The sequence below is a fragment of the Puma concolor genome, chromosome B2 (genome assembly GCF_028749965.1).
Source record: "Puma concolor isolate L17-30 chromosome B2, mPumCon1.1.hap2, whole genome shotgun sequence".
Classification (NCBI taxonomy): domain Eukaryota; kingdom Metazoa; phylum Chordata; class Mammalia; order Carnivora; family Felidae; genus Puma; species Puma concolor.
The window spans coordinates 74,209,540-74,227,208 of NC_141671.1; the positions used below are offsets into that span (position 1 = coordinate 74,209,540).

At 36.7% G+C, this 17,669-nt stretch overlaps 1 long non-coding RNA gene across 13 annotated transcripts in view; it reads left to right on the top strand.

Moving 5' to 3' along the window:
- Positions 1-17,669, top strand: part of LOC147581049 (uncharacterized) — a 530,577-nt gene that overhangs the window by 451,184 nt on the left and 61,724 nt on the right. For all 13 annotated transcript variants that reach the window (XR_015251357.1, XR_015251355.1, XR_015251346.1 and 10 more), the window contains one exon: positions 14,669-14,741. This is a non-coding gene — a long non-coding RNA (uncharacterized LOC147581049). The remainder of the gene's footprint in view (positions 1-14,668; positions 14,742-17,669) is intronic.

Consider the following 17,669-nt stretch of genomic DNA (forward strand, 5'->3'; position numbering starts at 1 on the left):
GGTATCATTTCTAACTTTTTGTGTATATGGAGCGTTTAGGGTTTGCTATGTATAAGATCGTGTACTCTTCAAGCAGAGACAATTTTACTTGTTACTTTTTTATTTGGATGCCCTTTATTTCTCTTTCTTGCCTCATTGCTTTGGCTAGTATGTCCAGGACTATGTTCAGTAGAAGTGGTGAGAGACTGGGCAGATTTGTCTTATTCCTCATCTTAGAGGAAAAGCTTTCAGGTTTTTACCATGGAGTATGATGTTAACTCTGAGCTTGTTATATATGCCTTTAATTTGAGGTACATTCTTTCTATACCTAATTTGTTGAGAATTCTTACTATGAAAAACTGCTGAATCTTGTCAAATGCTCTTTCTGCATCTATTGAGATGATCATATGATTTTCTCATTCATTCTATTAAGGTAGTGTATCATGTTTATTTATTTGTGTATTTCGAGCTATCTTTGCATTCCAGGAATAAATTCCATATAATCATGGTGTATGATCCTTTTAATATGCTGTTGAATTCAATTTGCTAATATTTTGTTGAGGATTTTCACATCTATGTTCATAAGAGGTGTTGGACTGTAACTTTCTTTTATTGTGTCCATGTCTGGCTTTGGTATTTGACAGTGTAAGATAATGCTTGTAAAAAGAGTTTGGCAGTATTTCTTCCTATTCAATTTTTTGGAAGAATTTGAGAAGGATTGGTGTTAATTCTCCTTTAAATAGTTGCTAAAACTCACCAGTGAAGTTATGTTGTAGGCTGTCCTTTGTTAGGAGGTTTTGGATTACCAACTCAACCTCTTCACTTGTTATTGGTCTGTTCAAGTTTTCTATTTCTTTATTATTCAGTCCTGATAGAGTGTATGTTTCTAGGAATTTCTACATTCTTGTAGATTATCCAATTTGTAGGTATATAACTATTTGTACCATTCTCTTACATTTTTTTCTACGACATCAGTTGTAACATCTACCCTTTAATTTCTGTTTTTATTTATTTGAGTCTACTCTTTCAATATTAGTCTAAGGGTTTGTCAATTTTGATTTTCTTTCCAGAAAGCCAACTCTTGTTCTCATTGATTTTTTTCTTTCCTTTTTTTTTTTCAGCCTGTAAAGATTTATTATTTTCTTTTTTCTGCTAACTTTGGAATTAATTTTTTCTTCCCTTTCTAGTTTCTTGACATGTAATATTAGGCTGTTTATTTGAGATCTGTTTTTCTTCTTCAATATAAGCATTTATCACTTTCCTCTTAATATTGCTTTTGCTACATCCCATAAGTTGGTGTTATACTGTGTTATCATTTCCATTTGTCTCAAGATGTTTTCTGATTTTTCTCGAGATTTCATCTTTGACCCATTGGTCATTCAGGAGCATATCATTTAATTTTCACATACTTTTGAATTTTCCAAGTTTCCTTATGTTATTAATTTCTAGTTCCATATCTTTGTGGTTAGAAAAGATTTGAGGGGTTCCTGGGTGGCTCGGTCGGTTAAGGGTCCAACTCTTGATTTTTGGCTCAGGTCATGATCTCACAATACTTGAGTTTGAGTCCCATATCAGGTTCCGTGCTGACAGTGCAGAGTCTGCTTGAGATTCACTGTCTCCCTCCCTCTCTGACCCTTCCTTGCTCGCAGTCTCTCTCAAAATAAATAAATAAACATTAAAGAAAAAAAGAAAACAGACTTGATATGACTGAATTTTCTAAATTTATTATTTAGAACTTGTTTTGTGGCCTAACATGTTTAACTATCCTAGAAAATGTTCCATGTGCACTTGAGAAGAACTTTCATTATGCTGCCATTTTTATGGAAAGTTCTATATGTGCCTGTTAGATCCATTTGATCTATAATTTGCTATTTCCTTATTGAATTTCTCTCTGAATGTTCTATTCATTGTTGGACGTGACATAGGAAGTATTCTATTATTGCATTCCTATTTATTTTTCCCTTAGTTCTATTAATACTTGCTTTATATATTTAGCTACTCTGTTGTGGGGTACATACATATATATTCATAAGTTTTATATCTTCCTGATTATTTGACCATTTTATCATTATGTATAGTACTTCTGAGACCCTTGTGACCATTTTTTATTTAAAGTTTGTTTTCTCTAATATAATATGACTTCACTCATGACGACTTTAAGACACAGAACAGATGAACACAAGGGAAGGGAAGCAAAAATAATATAAAGACAGGGACAGGGACAAGATATAAGAGACTCTTAAAAATAGAGAACAAACAGGGTTACTGGAGGGGTTGTGGGAGGAGGGGTGGGCTAAATGGGTAAGAGGCATTAAGGAATCTACGCCTGAAATCATTGTTGCACTGTATGCTAACTAACTTGGATGTAAATTAAAATTAAATTAAATTAAATTAAATTAAATTAAATTAAATATTAAATTAAATTAAAAAATGAAAAAAAAGTTTGTTTTGTCTGATGTAAGTATCATCAACCCTGGTCTCTTTTGTTTACTCTTTGCATGGAATACATTTCTCCCTCCCTTCACTTTCAGACTTAATCTACAACAAATCTCTCTTGTAGACAGCATATAGTTGGGTCTTTTTATCTATTCAGCCACTATTTGTTTAAAGTAATTAATGATAAGGGAAGTATGCATTGCCATTTTGTTAATTATTTTGTCTTTTTTGTTTTCTCTGTTGCTGTTTTTTCTCTTCTTTTGTGTTTTATTATTTTTTGTTGTGATATTCTGTGATTCTTCTCTATTTCTCATATGTATCATATATATGATATATATCAAACACATATATATCAAATATCATATATATCATACATATCTCTGTATATGTATTTGCGGTTACCATGAGGTTTACATAAAACATCTTGAATTTTTTATTTTGAATTTTTCTTTCAGCACTTTGAATATATCATCCTATTTTCTTCTGAACTACAAGTTTTATGTTGAAAATTTGCTAATAGTTTATGGAAGGTCCTTTATATGTGATAAGCCTCTTTTCTCCTGCTCTTTTCAAAATTTTTTGTCTTTAACCTTGACAATTTTATTATGTGTCTTGGTGTAAACTGCTTTAAATTTCTCATATTCGGAGTTTCTTGGGCTTTTTGAATCTGGATGGCATTTCCTTCCCCAGATTTGAGAAGCTTTTGGCCACTCTTTCCTTAAATGAGCTTTCTGCTCCTTAATCTCTTTCTACTTCTGAGATTCCTATACTACCTGTATTCTTAGTTCATTTGATGGTTCCCCACAAGTCATTTAGGTTTTAGCACTCTTAGTTTTTCCTCTTTGTTCTCTGACTGGATAATTTCAATGACCTACCTTCAAGTTTGCCGATTCCTTTGCTTTATCAAATCTTCTATGAAACTCCATTGAATGAAAAATTCTAGAATAGTTATTGTATTCTTCAGCTTCATATTTTCTCTTTTATTGCTTTGTATGGTTTCTTTTTGTTGATACTCTCATTTTGTTCATATTTTCTTTTCCTTACCTTGTATAGTTGTCTGCCTGTTTATTTTTGCAGCTCACTGAGCTCCTTTAAGACAATTATTTTTAATTCTTTGTCACATACTTCATAAATCTCCTTTCCTTTTGTGTTTGTTCCTGGGGATTTATTGTTTTCATTTGTTAATGTTGTATTTCCTTGATTCTCTCTGTTTCTTATAACTTTGTGTTCATGTCTGCACATTTGAGGAAGCAGCCACCTCTTCCAATTTTCAGGACTGGCTTCAGCAATAAAAAACCTTAACCAGTCAGCCTGGCTAGATTCTGGGAACCTCACAAGCCTTATTATGGATGTGAACATTCTATTCCTCTCCCTGCTTCCTGGGAGATAAGTCTCAGGATTGTACATCTTCTTCTAATCCTGCTGAACCAGGATACTGAGAGCCATCCTTCTTTTTTCCCTTGGGCAGTAAACTGAGATGCCGGGATACTGGACACAAGTTCCACTTCCATCCCCGTCTCCTGAAGAAGTCTCATGGTTATGCTCCTCATTCCAGTTCCTACAGATCTCATCTAGCAGCCGAGAACTGTAATGTCTTCTGAGATCCATGCCTTCTGCTGAGAAATGCGTCATCTGCTGAGATTTACAGGGACTGCTGAGATCTACACTGTCTGTTGATTTCGTTGCCAGCTTCCAGGGATTGCGTTGGCTGCTGGGTACTGAGCTGGCTGCTGGGGGCCACACCAGCTGCTGAGAGCCACCCATGCTTCTTCTTTGTTCTTAGCTGTTCTGAGGCATTCCAGCTATGCCAAATTCCTCACCACTCTGGGTGAAGCAAGACAGGAGAAAATTTCTCAGGCAGCATTCCAAAAGGCTATGTCGGATGCACCCTTCACTGTCTCTTTCGCTTTCAGGAGAAGTCATTGGCAAATGGGATTTTTCTTGATGTTTAACTTTGCCAACTTGGAGGAGAGGGAACCACAGGTAAAGGTCAATTGCTCTTCTTATTTATTTCAATGCAGCTGTTCTCAGTCCTGTGCTCTTCTAGGGTACTGCAACTTCTTAACTGGATTCTAGGATTTTTGTAAAGGTATTCTGGTCCATATATGGCTGTTATATCATTGTTTCTTTAGTGGGGGGCAAGGGCCAGGATTTCCTTTTCTGCCATCTTGCTGACATCAGTCCCTCTCCCCAAAATTTCTCGAGATATATTCTTGTCAGGACCCCTCTCCCACTTGTATCTGAAATGTCATCCTTCTTCACCTCAGAGTTCCTGGTCAAATAAATGTAAATTCTGTTCTCAGCAGTATTTCCTCATAGTGCTGTTTCCAGTCACTGAGTATTTGGGGGGACCCTCTGGGCCTGGGATATCCAGCATGTTCTCATTGTCTCATTTGCTTACAAGGTGGAGCCTTTGGAGCCCCTCCCGAATTTGTCAGTTGACTCACTCAGAGTGAGGAAGCCTTCTTATAGAAATGAGGGCTTGTTGGGAATTTCTGGTTCCTAGATCTTAAATCTGTTAGAAGCCCTCTTTGTCTTTCTTCTGCTTTTCCCACACAGCTTCTCTTCCTATGCAGGTTTTCATACTACATTGGGTTGGCCTTGCTTGCTCACTCTGAGGCTCATAGAAATATCTTGTCAGCAACTTTTGTGATAGATGTTATTTCTTTGCTCCTAGTTGGCCTATCTCTTTTTAAGAAGAAATTGGGAAGGTTCACTGTCAGCAGTACTGCACCATCATTCCTGCCTTTCACACATTACTTTTCAAAATAACAACATTAAGTATTTAAAAGCAGCATAACACATATATGACACAATTAAATAGCACAATACAAAAGTGCAATTTGTTCCATCAAAAGTTTCTCTGGAAAAGAGCTGCACAGATCCAACTAGAAGTTGTGAAATTTTAAGCAAAAAAGTGAAGCAATATCATGATTTGGAAGATGGATGGTGTCAGAGGCCAGAAACTTATTAATTCCAAAGGAAAGACTGGGAGATTCTACCTAACACAGAAGATTTATAATTGAATTTTGTGTCAGAAGCAATAAGTGTCAGAAGTAATCTGATAGGAGTTTGATGGATTAAGGACAGCCAGAAATAATATGGACACAATAGGCAGGGCCCTAAAATAGTAGATCCTTGTAAACTGAAATTCAGAATACTGAAAATAATCTATGAGTGTCAAAATACTCTACCTGAATGACCTTGCCTAAGCTACTCACCCATGTGTTAATTCTCTTTTGTCCTAAATACTTTCCTACATCATTCAGATTATTGTACCACCCCACTGAATGTTCACACGGACTGGCAGTCTCCCTATTTTATAACCTTTTACATCCTGTAGTATTACGTTGAAATGGTTTAGTCCAAAAGACAAAGACTACTTAATTTTATAAGAAGGTAAAATAGATAGTAACCAAATATTAGGATGTGTCAACACAAAAATAGGGAAGAAAAATATGTGTAGTAACCTAAGGAAGTTAAAAAGATGTGCTTCACACCAACCTCGCAGGTGGAAATTACCAGTTGTTTAATTTACTTGTTTTACTGGGGAGGGAAGTGAATAATCCATTATGTAACAACATCATAGCAGACTAGTAAGTAATCTATATTTAAAAATCATAACATCTAGAATCACAAAGATAAATTTGGAGGATTGTAGATAGACAATACAAGAAGATCCCATTAAGCAAGCAGTATTCCAGTGTATAATAGTTCTGTCTAAAATTTCAGAAAAATCAGACAGGATAGGAATGTCTGGTATTGAAGTTTAAAGTCATTGTAAGCATTGTGATTTGGAGTTTCAAAATCAGTTTGGACCTGGCTTTACTTCAATTTTAAAAAGAGTTGTATAAATGACTTATATTTATTTTATTTAGCAAAATTGCTCACATAAAATTTTGACTCTGATGACTTCTCTCAATATTAAGAGGGCTCCATATGAATGTTAAAACTGGTTCACTAATCTTATCATTACATATCTTTCTAAAATGCAAGCACCCACATGGAGTTAGCATTAAAACTGATTATAAAAAGTTTTTGATTCATTGTGCCAAATGATGTATTGATTCTTTATTCTTCATTATTTCCCTATTTCTCAGTAATTTACATCAAAATTGGAAAAGCCCATGAGATTATGATTAGTATGTGTATGTGGAGGAAAATACTATATACTATATCTCTTCCCAACTTTATGTTCAGTGATATCACATTGGTAACTTGAAGTCAGCCGTAGTGGTATTATTTACACCCCCAAAACCAGAAAATGCCACAGACAGGTTCCTTCCTTTCTTTCTCCCATAACCTTCCTTCCTTCCTCCCTTCCTTCCTTCCTTCCTTCCTTCCTTCCTTCCTTCCTTTCCTTTCCTTCTTGTGCTAGCAATGTAGTTGTTAAATACTTACTAACAAACCACTAGTGGTTGTTAGTGGGGACCAAGAGTATGATAGCAAATGACAACAATTAATTGCCAAAGATAAGGTTAACATATTTACCATAAAGAACCAAAAGGATATATCAGTAATAAGAATTTCTTGGTTTTCAGGGATTTCTGACAGTGGCAAATTGTTCCTGGTGTCCTTGGAAACAACATAAATGGTCATTCAACTAGAGCATTGTATGATCTGTATAATAGAAAAAAAAAAAAAAAAAAACCACTCTGTATCAGGTAGCCAAGAATGTGACTTGAGCTTAACAATGGAGACTCACAGCCATATAAATTTTTGGACCCAGAGCTTTTTGAATGAAGAGAAAATTGAGTTCCTTTGAGGAAAAACCCTGCACTATCATTGCAAGTACATATAGTAAACATTCCAGGCCTTCTCCAAAGGGACCTGAGGCCACAATAGAGTGACAGTGACTAAGAAAAAGGAAATACCCAGATCTTTTAGGTCGTACCACACACTAGCTCTGAATCTTTGACAGTCCACAAAATTTTACATTAGGCCTTTTTATTAACTTCATTATGTTGGTTGGATCCTATGAATAAGAAGCGCAAGTACTTTAAATGCCGTAATAAAACATATCCAAACTAAACAGTGGGAAACAAACTGCACCAAAGTTTAGGGGCTCTCCAGCTCAATAATATTTCTAGTGTTGGTGGGGGGAGGGTATATGTCTTGATATGTTGAAATATCCCTCCAAAGTGAAAACCAAATTGGTGTACTTCACACAATCTACCTTGAAAAAAAGTGTTATGGTACTTGATATGCTTTTCTGGATTTGGGAGGAAACATATATTTACCACATTCAACACTGCTACTTCGATGAATCAAGACTCCTCTGTAAGACTACCAGTTTCCACAGAGGAGTAGAACAAAAGAAAGCTTTGCAGGAAGTTAAGGCTTTAGTAAAAAGTTGCTCTAATACTTGGATTTTTGATCTTGCCAATCCAATAATACTCAGAATGTTCATAGCAATGGGTATACTGAATGAAATCTCTGTCATTACCAAAAGGAGAATCACAGCACAAACCTCTAGAATTTTGGAGCAATTCAGTGCATTTCACTGCAGTTAACTAACCTCATTTTGGGGAACAGTTTCTGGCTTGCTATTGGGACTTGGAAAAGACTCAGCTCAGCATGGGATCTGAGATTACTGTTACTAACTGTCATCTGCCCCACTTAGCTATAGTTTGGGTGTATGTAGTAGCAATCCATCATCAAGTGGAAATGGTATATTGGAGACTGAGCTCAATCAGGTCCAAAAAGTATAAGTTGTATCAGAAGACTCAGATTCTTTTGACACTGATTCATCTTATATCACCTTCTGTCTTTCAGACTGTACCTATGATCCATTGCTGTGTTCCTTACAACTGTTTAACTGAAGAAAACAAAAACAGTATCTTGAGTCCAGTGAACAACTAAGTCTGTGCAATATGCTATTATAACCTAAAAGGAGAAAGTCACAGCGGTACAGCTCCACTCAAAGGTAACCCTAAGAGACAGTGGTAAAAGAAAATCTTACCAAATGGGCATAACCTCAAGCAGAACATTTGGTTGTCCACTTTATCTGGAGTGAGAGATGATCAGAAATATGGATCTACAGAGATCTATCACCAGTTGTTAATGGCTTGGATGGATGGGTGGTGACTCAGAAGGAATAGGATTGGAAGACTGGTTTCAAAGAACTCTGGGTAAGAGGTATGTGGATGGACTTTGAAAAATGAGTACAGATTATGAATATAGTTGTGTCTAATGTGAATATCATTCAAAAGGATCCACAACAGAAGCGAATCTTAATTCTAACCGACAGACTTAATTCTAACAAACTAACAGACTCTGTGGATGTGTCACTTTCTTTCCAGTTCTTGGCTAACGAGTCCATGGAAGGAAAAATAGCCATGGAGATAAGAGTAAAGGCTAAGAGTAGGTTCAACAATGTGCGATTCTCCTTATCAAGTCTGACCTGACTAATATTGCTGCTCAATGCCTAACCTAGCAGGGACCCACATAGAACCTCTCTTATGGCACCATTCCTCAGAGTGGCCATCTAGCTACCTAGTTAATTACATTATGGATAGGATTTACCTTCCTTGCCTATAATACTTGTGTAAGCACAGGCATCTATAGACTCACAGAGCACCTTAATCACTCTTATGGAAGTCTCCATAGCACTGTTCCTGATCGAGAAAATTGCATAACAAAAAAAGCCCAGCAATGGGTTCATGCCTATGAAACTGACTGGTCTTATCACACACCTCATCACCCAGAAGTTTTTGGAGTTACTGAAAGGTGGAATAGTTCTGCCTCTTTGCTGCCTTACCCAGTATCCCCTCCAGCTCTAATAATTTTTAAATTTTCATGAATAAAGGATAGCAAGTAGAGCTGAATTTTGTTATGTCACTTGGAGTCAAGTAATTATTACTTCCAATATAAGTTTTGTATCCTCTTCCTCAATATATTTTAAATTCTATTTGTAGATTCCTGTCCTCCTTTGCTCCCAAACACTCAAAACTGGTTTTAATCTTTTTGCATGTGTTTTAGCTTCATTCTTTTGGCTATCTCTCCTGAAATCTGTAGCAATACAATGGTGCCACAGATCAGTTGACAGTTTTATGTAGAACTTTCATGTTTGGCAGGCTTTCACCTAGAAAAGCCTAGAGGACGTTTGTCATCTGCCAAGTGAGGTCCTCATAGCTTCTCTTCTCCCACATTCAGAAATGACATACTATGAACTTGCAGCCTCCTACACTCTATGATTTCAATAAGATGCTCACCCTACTTCCCCAAGGGTTGTTGCTAATCTTAAAACTGTATTAACATTTTTCACGTTTAATTTTTTCTGTCTGTTACTCAAGTTATTTTTAAATATTTGTTTATACCCTGTGTTCACATCTCTAAGGACTTGCCATGGGAACATCTGTGATTCATGTACTTGAATGGATTTGGGGGAAAACTGAGCCAAGCAAAGGGAATCATATTTATCTGTCATGTTAAGAATGAAGGTACTTATGTGTTATTATTTTTACTCATTTTTGTATTTTTTAAGTGGAGCTTACTGGGTATCACATATTAAAACAAAACAAAACAAAGCACTTTATTGAGAAATGCTTTATTTCTTGCAAAAGTCTTATGATCTTTTGATATAAAAATTTTAACAGTCAAGACGTTTTTCCATTTAAATGTGTTAAAATATTTTTTCATTACATCCAAATCCAGTGGCCTAGTATTAGTTTCATATGAAAATAAAACGCAGCCATGATAACTTTTTATGGTAAAGGCAATACATTTCCTATATTTAATATTTTAAACATTCATTTTGTTTTTGTTAAATTTTTAAAGGGCATATATAGCTAGTAGCTGTGCTTATGGGAAGAGCATAAATAAGTGCCACAGATTTATTGCTATGTTAATTTTATTTTAGTTTTACATATAAATTAAACCTGTACTCGGGGTTTTTATCTAGTTTCAAGTGATAGAAATTGTAGGAAATATTAGTGTTAAATTGGCCCTCATTGCCAAATCTTGGTGACTGATTAGATATATTCATTATTTGAGCTGGAACACTTAGAGTAAAGGGAAGCTTTAACCTGAGGATGACGGGATAATAGGTGTACACTGGGAAAATTCCCAGACCAACTGGGCCATAGGTTTACTGTAGAAGCGAGGGATAAACTACCCATACATTTTGAGGATGAAGTCTGGAATTACTCACGCTAATAGACCTGTGTATCTATCCCAACACTTCTCTGATTTTGTTGGATATAGAGAAAATTCCTTTCTTTTGGGATACGCTTGAGTATCCATAATGTTCCTGTCACTGACTTGATAAACAATAAGGAAAGTGAAGCAACCATTTGATTTCCAGGGGTCATTTGAACTATTTTCCACGGGGCCTTGACAGGGTAATTTAGAGCCTGTGGCAAGGAAAGCACTTCTCTGAGAGACCTCATTTGCACCAGGATTGGTTTGGACCTACTCTGGAAGCACTGATGCTTCATCTAGGAGTTCTCTTTTTAAAGTGGTCTAGATCAAGTCAGGAGGAGTCCAAGCAGACTTTTGCACCGTCTCTGCTTCCCCCTTACCCAACTTAACGTCCATAATCAATCATTACAATCATTTCATAAGTTCTTACCTTCCTCGCCCCTTGCTTGCTTCATATACTTGATGAGTAAACACACGACCAACTGAATTTCTCTTTTCACCTGTTCCCCACCCACAAAGTGAACAGGACTACAGAAAATGACACAACCCATGCTGCTTTTCACTTCATGGCCACAAACCTCAAATGAGCTCATAGAGCTGCCCAGAAATTATTATTATCGTAGTCTATTCTTCTCCAGCTCTTTTCAATATCACAGACTTTTCTCATTACAATTTCAGCATGTTCTCCCCCTCATTCAGTATTTGCTTATGATCTTGCTTCCTAAACTACTGTGCAATCCGAAACAATCAGAAAAGGGCTTCCATAAACTTCTACCAGCACTTCGACCCATCTAATATTCTGTACCCCCCAATTTTGCCTTCCTTCTTCAAAGTGTAGTTAATGTGTCCATGTTTTGCCCTTGGATACCTGATCCTCTCTGCTATTACATATTCGAGATACTTTTGTTGAAAACCAAGCTCTGTGCTCTGGAGCCGAAATATGTAATGCAAAGACAGAGTCTGGATATAAAGAAGGAAGATAATTTATTACTGCTTGGCAAAAGAGGCTGCAGTCAATAAGGCTTCATTCAAAACACCACAAGCCCACCCTGAGAAAGAGGCTGGGGGTTTTATAGGGAAATACAGGATCTAACCAGTTTTGACAGGAATTGCTTGGCAAAGGAGGCTGCAGTGAATAAGGCTTCAAAAAACTGCAAGCCCACCCTGAGAAAGGGGCTGGGGGGTTTACAGAGAAATACGGGATCTAACCAGTTTTGACAGGAATTGTGTATGTGCTGTCGGCTTCCTTCCTCATGTGATAGGGTGGTATCCGGTTCCTGAAACAAAAGGTAGGGGAGGTTTATGGAAGGAGGAAAAAGGTTACTTTAAAATTGAGTTTCGCTGAAATATTAGGGCAGCCATTTGGGTTTTTGTTCAACTTTGTGCTTTGAAGCCATTTCAGTATCTCTCTAGCAATTCTTATCAACATTGTCCATTTTTTTCTGCACGGAGCTATTCCACCAACTGTGCTATTATTTATTCAATCTCAAAAACCTTCTCTTGACTTCACTTACTCCTCCAGCAACTGTCATAATCTATATATAATTTTATTGTAGTACATACTTAGAAAAAACTATGGAAAATTATATGACCAAACTTTTAAAAGGACCATCTAAAGTAATGGAATTATTTGGGGTGCCTGGGTGGCTCAGTTGGTTAAGCATCCAACTTCAGCTCAGGTCATGATCTCAAGGTTCATGAGTTTGAGCCCCACATCGGGCTCTGTGCTGACAGCTCAGAGCCTGGGGCCCGCTTTGGTTCTGTGTCTCCCTCTCTATCTGCCCCTACCCTACTCACACTCTGTCTCTGTCTCTCAAAACGTAAATAAGCATTAAAAAAAAAAAAAAAATATATATATATATATATTAAAGTAATGGAATTATCAGATAATTCAAGATAATTCGTTTCTTAATCATATGTGACTATAAGTTTTAGTGTCTTTAGTGTCACACATGTTTTCATGTGTGTACACATGATAGTTATGTAACCATGAAATTGAAAATATATGTTCCATTATGCTTTGAAATATAAATAAATTTAAGGAATATTATTTACAAATGCTGAGATGAGAGTTCTTTCAACTTAACAGTTTCATAAATGTAGTACCTAAATGGGGTGTATCTGGATCAGATGGGGACCACCAAATGTGGGGCGATGATCCAGTGGAAGTTGGTAGCATGGGTGGTGAAAGAATTCACCTGGGGCAGAACAAAGGAGATAGAGGTTTACGGAATACACACCAAGGGAGCAGCAGACAGGACAGCAGAGGAGGGGCTGTCTGTAAGAAGGTGATTAGAAGGGGCTGCTTTTAAGGAGGGAAGAGGAAGAAATATGGTGACCTATGGAATTTTCCCTTTTTTGGTAACTGTGCCTGGTTGTAAGTACCCCATTGGTCATTTAGGGCCAATGGATATGCTGAGGTGGGTCACCTGGTCGACCTGTCTGTATTGAGCCAGATGGTCACCATGGCCCTGTCTACATTCCATTGCTCAACCCTGTTTGCCTGAAAGTGACTTCCACCATAAATTTATACTCTGTCAGGTTATTATTTACGAAATGACATAGGCAGGAAGGATCATTTTAATGTAATTAAGATGACTAAAAATAATAAGACACCAGTACCTCCAAGAATGAAAGCTCTTCTTAAGGAAAACAATTTGTCATCCCAAAGTAGGCCTCTTTGACATAAGGATTGTTTTAGGCAAATTATTTTTAAGAAAGAGCAGACATAGGGAGAAGCTCTGAAAACTAAGCAGAAGTTACCTGTGGTGTCTAAATAGAGGATCTGTCCAATTGGATGGGGATCCCTAAATGTGGGGTGATGGTCTTGTGGGAGCTGGTGCTGCAGGTAGTGAAAGGATTCCCCTGAGGCAGAACTAAGGAGAAGGACTAAGGAGAACTAAGGAGAAGTTTATTGAATACATCACAACGGAGGAGCAGGCAGGACTGCAAAGGAAAGGCTGTCTGCAAGGAGGTAGTGGATGGGGGCTTCATTTAAAGGGGAAAGATGAGGAGGTAGCCACCTCTAGAATGTTCCCTTTTTTGGTAACTGTGCCTAGTTATGAGTAGCCCATTGGTTATTTAAGGCCTATGGATATTTTGAGGTGGGTCACCTGTTGGGCCTGTCTGTATTCAGCCAGGTGGTCCCTGTGGGCCCTTTCCACATTCCATCACTCAAGCCAGTTTGCCTCAAAGTGGCCTCTGCATTACCCTTTTGTAAGAGACATTTACATTTAGAAGGGAAATCTCCATTTCTGAGAGTGTCTCTCTCCCTGTACCAGGAAGAAGAGGATGACTAAATCTCCAGAAAATGTTATCATTCGAGAAGGTAGAAACTAAATCTTCTTAACAGTCATACGCTGGTTTACTGTGCTTTGCCTGAAAATGTCCCAAAACTGGCTTCCCATCCCCCAAAATCTTATTTTTGGCTTTAGCTAGAGATAGTATTTAAGGTGGTGGCTTGGTACATTTTGAAGAGTTACTCAGCTTCTCTGGGTATCTCCCATATATACAGCAATAAAAGGATGCAGGAGAAGACACCCCAAAAATGTGCCACTTTAGCATAAAGATTATTTCAAATTTAAAGTAATGAAAACCAGGGCTCTTGGGGGGTCTCAGTCAGTTAAGCATCTGACTCCTGACTTTTGGCTCAGGTCAAGAGCTGAAAGTTTGTGAGATGGAGCCCCATGTCAGGCTCTGCACTGACAATGCGGACTGCTTGGGATTCTCTCTCTCTCTCTCTCTCTCTCTCTCTCTCTCAATCTCTGTCTCTCCCTTTCTCACTGCTCCTCCCCCATGCTCTCAGTCTTCTCTCTCTCAAAATAAATAAACTTAAAAAAAAAAAAAGATTCTCTCTGTCTCTGCTCCTCCCCCAACTCTCTCTTTAAAAAAAAAAATGTAATAAAAACTCAGCAGATGCAGGAAAGGCGCTCTGCCACCCCCATAACTGCCTAAATTTACATTGGAAAGGAGAGCCTGCAACAGGAAGAGAAATATTAACAGGCCCCCTGTACTGAAGGAACTCATCTGAATAATAGAGCAATCTTGTCCCCCCCCCCAACATCTCCTTTCACTTTCTTGCTAATGAGTTTTCTCCCTTTTGTGTCCTTAGGCCCCTATCCTTTTTCTTGGATCATATAAGGTTCATGCTGCCTCACTTAATTTCACGTCTGTGTGGATTCCAGGTATGTATACCTATTAAATTTGATTTTCTCCTATTAACCTGTCTTATGTCAATTTGATTCTAAGTCCAGCTAGAAGGACCAAAGGGCAGAGGAAGGTCTTCCTCCCTGACAGGAAGTATACATGTTACTAAATTTCCGTTTGTTTTTTTCCAGTTAATCCGTCTTTTATTACATGGAGGTTTCAGCCAAAAACCTAGAAGGGTAGAGGAAAATTTTTTTTTCTGTCTCTATAATTCTGTGAAATAACAAGACAGGTTTTCTTTGAAGAGTTAACATGGAAATTTTGTCTTTATTATTACAATATTATCATCAAAAGGAAATGGCTTGTTTGTTTTGCCCTGAAGGTCAATTATTTGTGATACCCTCTAGTACCATTTAATTTAAACTAGGCTTATAGTATAAGAAACTAACATTGTTCCAGGTTTTACTAGCACTTGTTGCAATTAAAAATCTGTAACTACTATTTATTTTCAAATGCTGAAAAAGGTTAAGAATTACATTATCTTCTTAAATTGCATTGTTTTTGAAGGTTTGTATCAATCCTTAATTGTTACTTCAAGTTCAAATCATGAATGAAGGCCAAATAGGCTTTATTAAACACACATTTGAGACTTCCCTTGACCAAACACATCAGGAACACTTGTATTATGACTTTGAATAGTAATCTTGGATTTATGTTACCTTAACACTTTTAAGTGTTTATTGATTTTTTATGACAGCTGTCTACACATAATTCAAGTAACCAAAACATAAAAACAATTAGCTTTATTCACAGCAAAATAGAAATCTTTGTGGAGCCCTGTCCTGAGAAAAATTTGATGACTGAAACCTACACAATCATGACCTGCATATTCTGAGCAGAGAAACTCATGAGAACAGGGAAAATAAGTTTTCATGCTCTCCTGTTCTCATGACTGCATGTAAATTTACCTGAAAAATAAACTGAAATATATTAGGAAGATATATGGTATTGTACTATTAGAGACTATTTAGATTATTATTTCACATAAAAAATGAGAACATAATTTTTTAACTATTTTTATTCTCCAAATATGATCTACTAATAAAATGATGGGTACATGTGAGTATTACTACTAAATAATTGCTGTACAGTATGATCTTAAAAAATCTCATTTGAAAGATGTTTAAGGAAGCAACTGTATTCCTGTGTGATCAGTTTATTTCTTCTGAGTAATTCCATGCTATTAAGAAGCATTATTATAAATGCAAACATAATTAGCATCTTGAACATGTGTGCTACAATTAACCAATGATACTGGATCTGAACACTTGTGATTTCACTACAAACAAGTGGAAAATGATTTATATAGCAAGTCTCTAAGTGCTGTAGTAAGGCTTTATTCCAAATTCCAATTCTATATTTTTGTCATTGTTGCTGTTTTTTTTAATTTATTGCTTTCATAATGTAAATAGAGCATCCCAAACCATACAACATTGGGTGACAGTTTACTAGGGAACATTTTAATACATTTTCTTCAGGAGAATTTTATAACCTTTATCAGACTGACCAATGATAATTAAAATTTAGAAGTAAATGCTCAGAGCTAGACATAAATATGAACAGGAAGGAAATAGAAAAAGAACCATTCAATGCCTCTGTGGAAGAATAATCTTGCTTTACCTAATATTAGTGGACCCCATGCTCCTTTGATAGTACACATTTTAGATATGTTGTAGAGCAACATGAATGAGTGAAATAACCCATTCAACTCTCATTAGGTATTATGTTCCTTTCCACTTTAATCTTGAACAGACTTCATCCTAGAGTAGTCCTCAATCATGGCAGTGCATCTGAGTCACTTGCAAAATTTTGCCAAGATTGACTAGTCCTTCCTTAGTCAGTCCTGAAGTTTCTGATGTGGGCACCTGGATCATATATCCTTATTTAGAAAATTACTTTTACCTCTACTCTACTTCATCCATGTGTGACGCTTTGTGAAAAAAAAACTTCCAACATTTTTACCAAGTTGGAAACAGAAGGCCCAATGTTTGCTTCCACTTTGGGTAGGAACAAAATATGACCCCAGTAAGTCCTCACTCATCACTCTCAAACAGTATTTATGTAATGACCACAAGAGTAAGCCATCACATCAGGAAATTATTATGCAATCAAATTAATCCACCTACACAAAAATCTTTCTGAGATCTAGTTTGTATTTCGCACCATTCCAGAAGGCATTAAGAAGAAAGGAGCAAACACATTTTAAGAGAAATAATTCTTCAGTGGGTTTTGATAACTTTCAATCTAATGAGAATAGTTTCAGTGTTACTTTTCACCTTTTGGCAATGGCCATTTAAATAAATATCTAAACCAACTCTGCTGTTAGGTAGTATCCACGAAGGCATCTTTTGAGCTTTAATTTGATCATATTTACTGTGGAGATTAGCAGGTGAAGACATATCTATTTTTGCAGACAGATTCACTAAACAATGTACCATGTGGGGAGAAAAACACTAAGTTTTATAAATACATCAGTAAATGCAATCAAAATATATTTCAGGCAGTCTTACAAATATCTTACACGCTTTTCCATGCTCTAGGCTATTGGTCCACCTCTCCCTCTCTGATGTTTGAAGAACCTGTTTTGAGAATACCATTACATGGGGGAGTAATACATGGGGGGTATTGAAAAAAGTCCAGACCATTCAACCTTTGCAAGACATAAGCTGTATCTGCCCACTTGGGTATATTATTTACCTCTATTCACTACTCCATTATTTCTCTCTAGTCCTACAGGGAGGTTTAAGGATGTCCTAGCCTGTATTACAGCTCAAATAAAGCATATTCTCTGGAAGAACTGCTGCACTTGATGTGAAAAATGTTGGGGTTCAGAGCCAATGTTTAAGAAATAATTCTTGAGCCATCTTCCATGCAAAAAGGGTAATTTTATTAAAGCGTAGGGACAG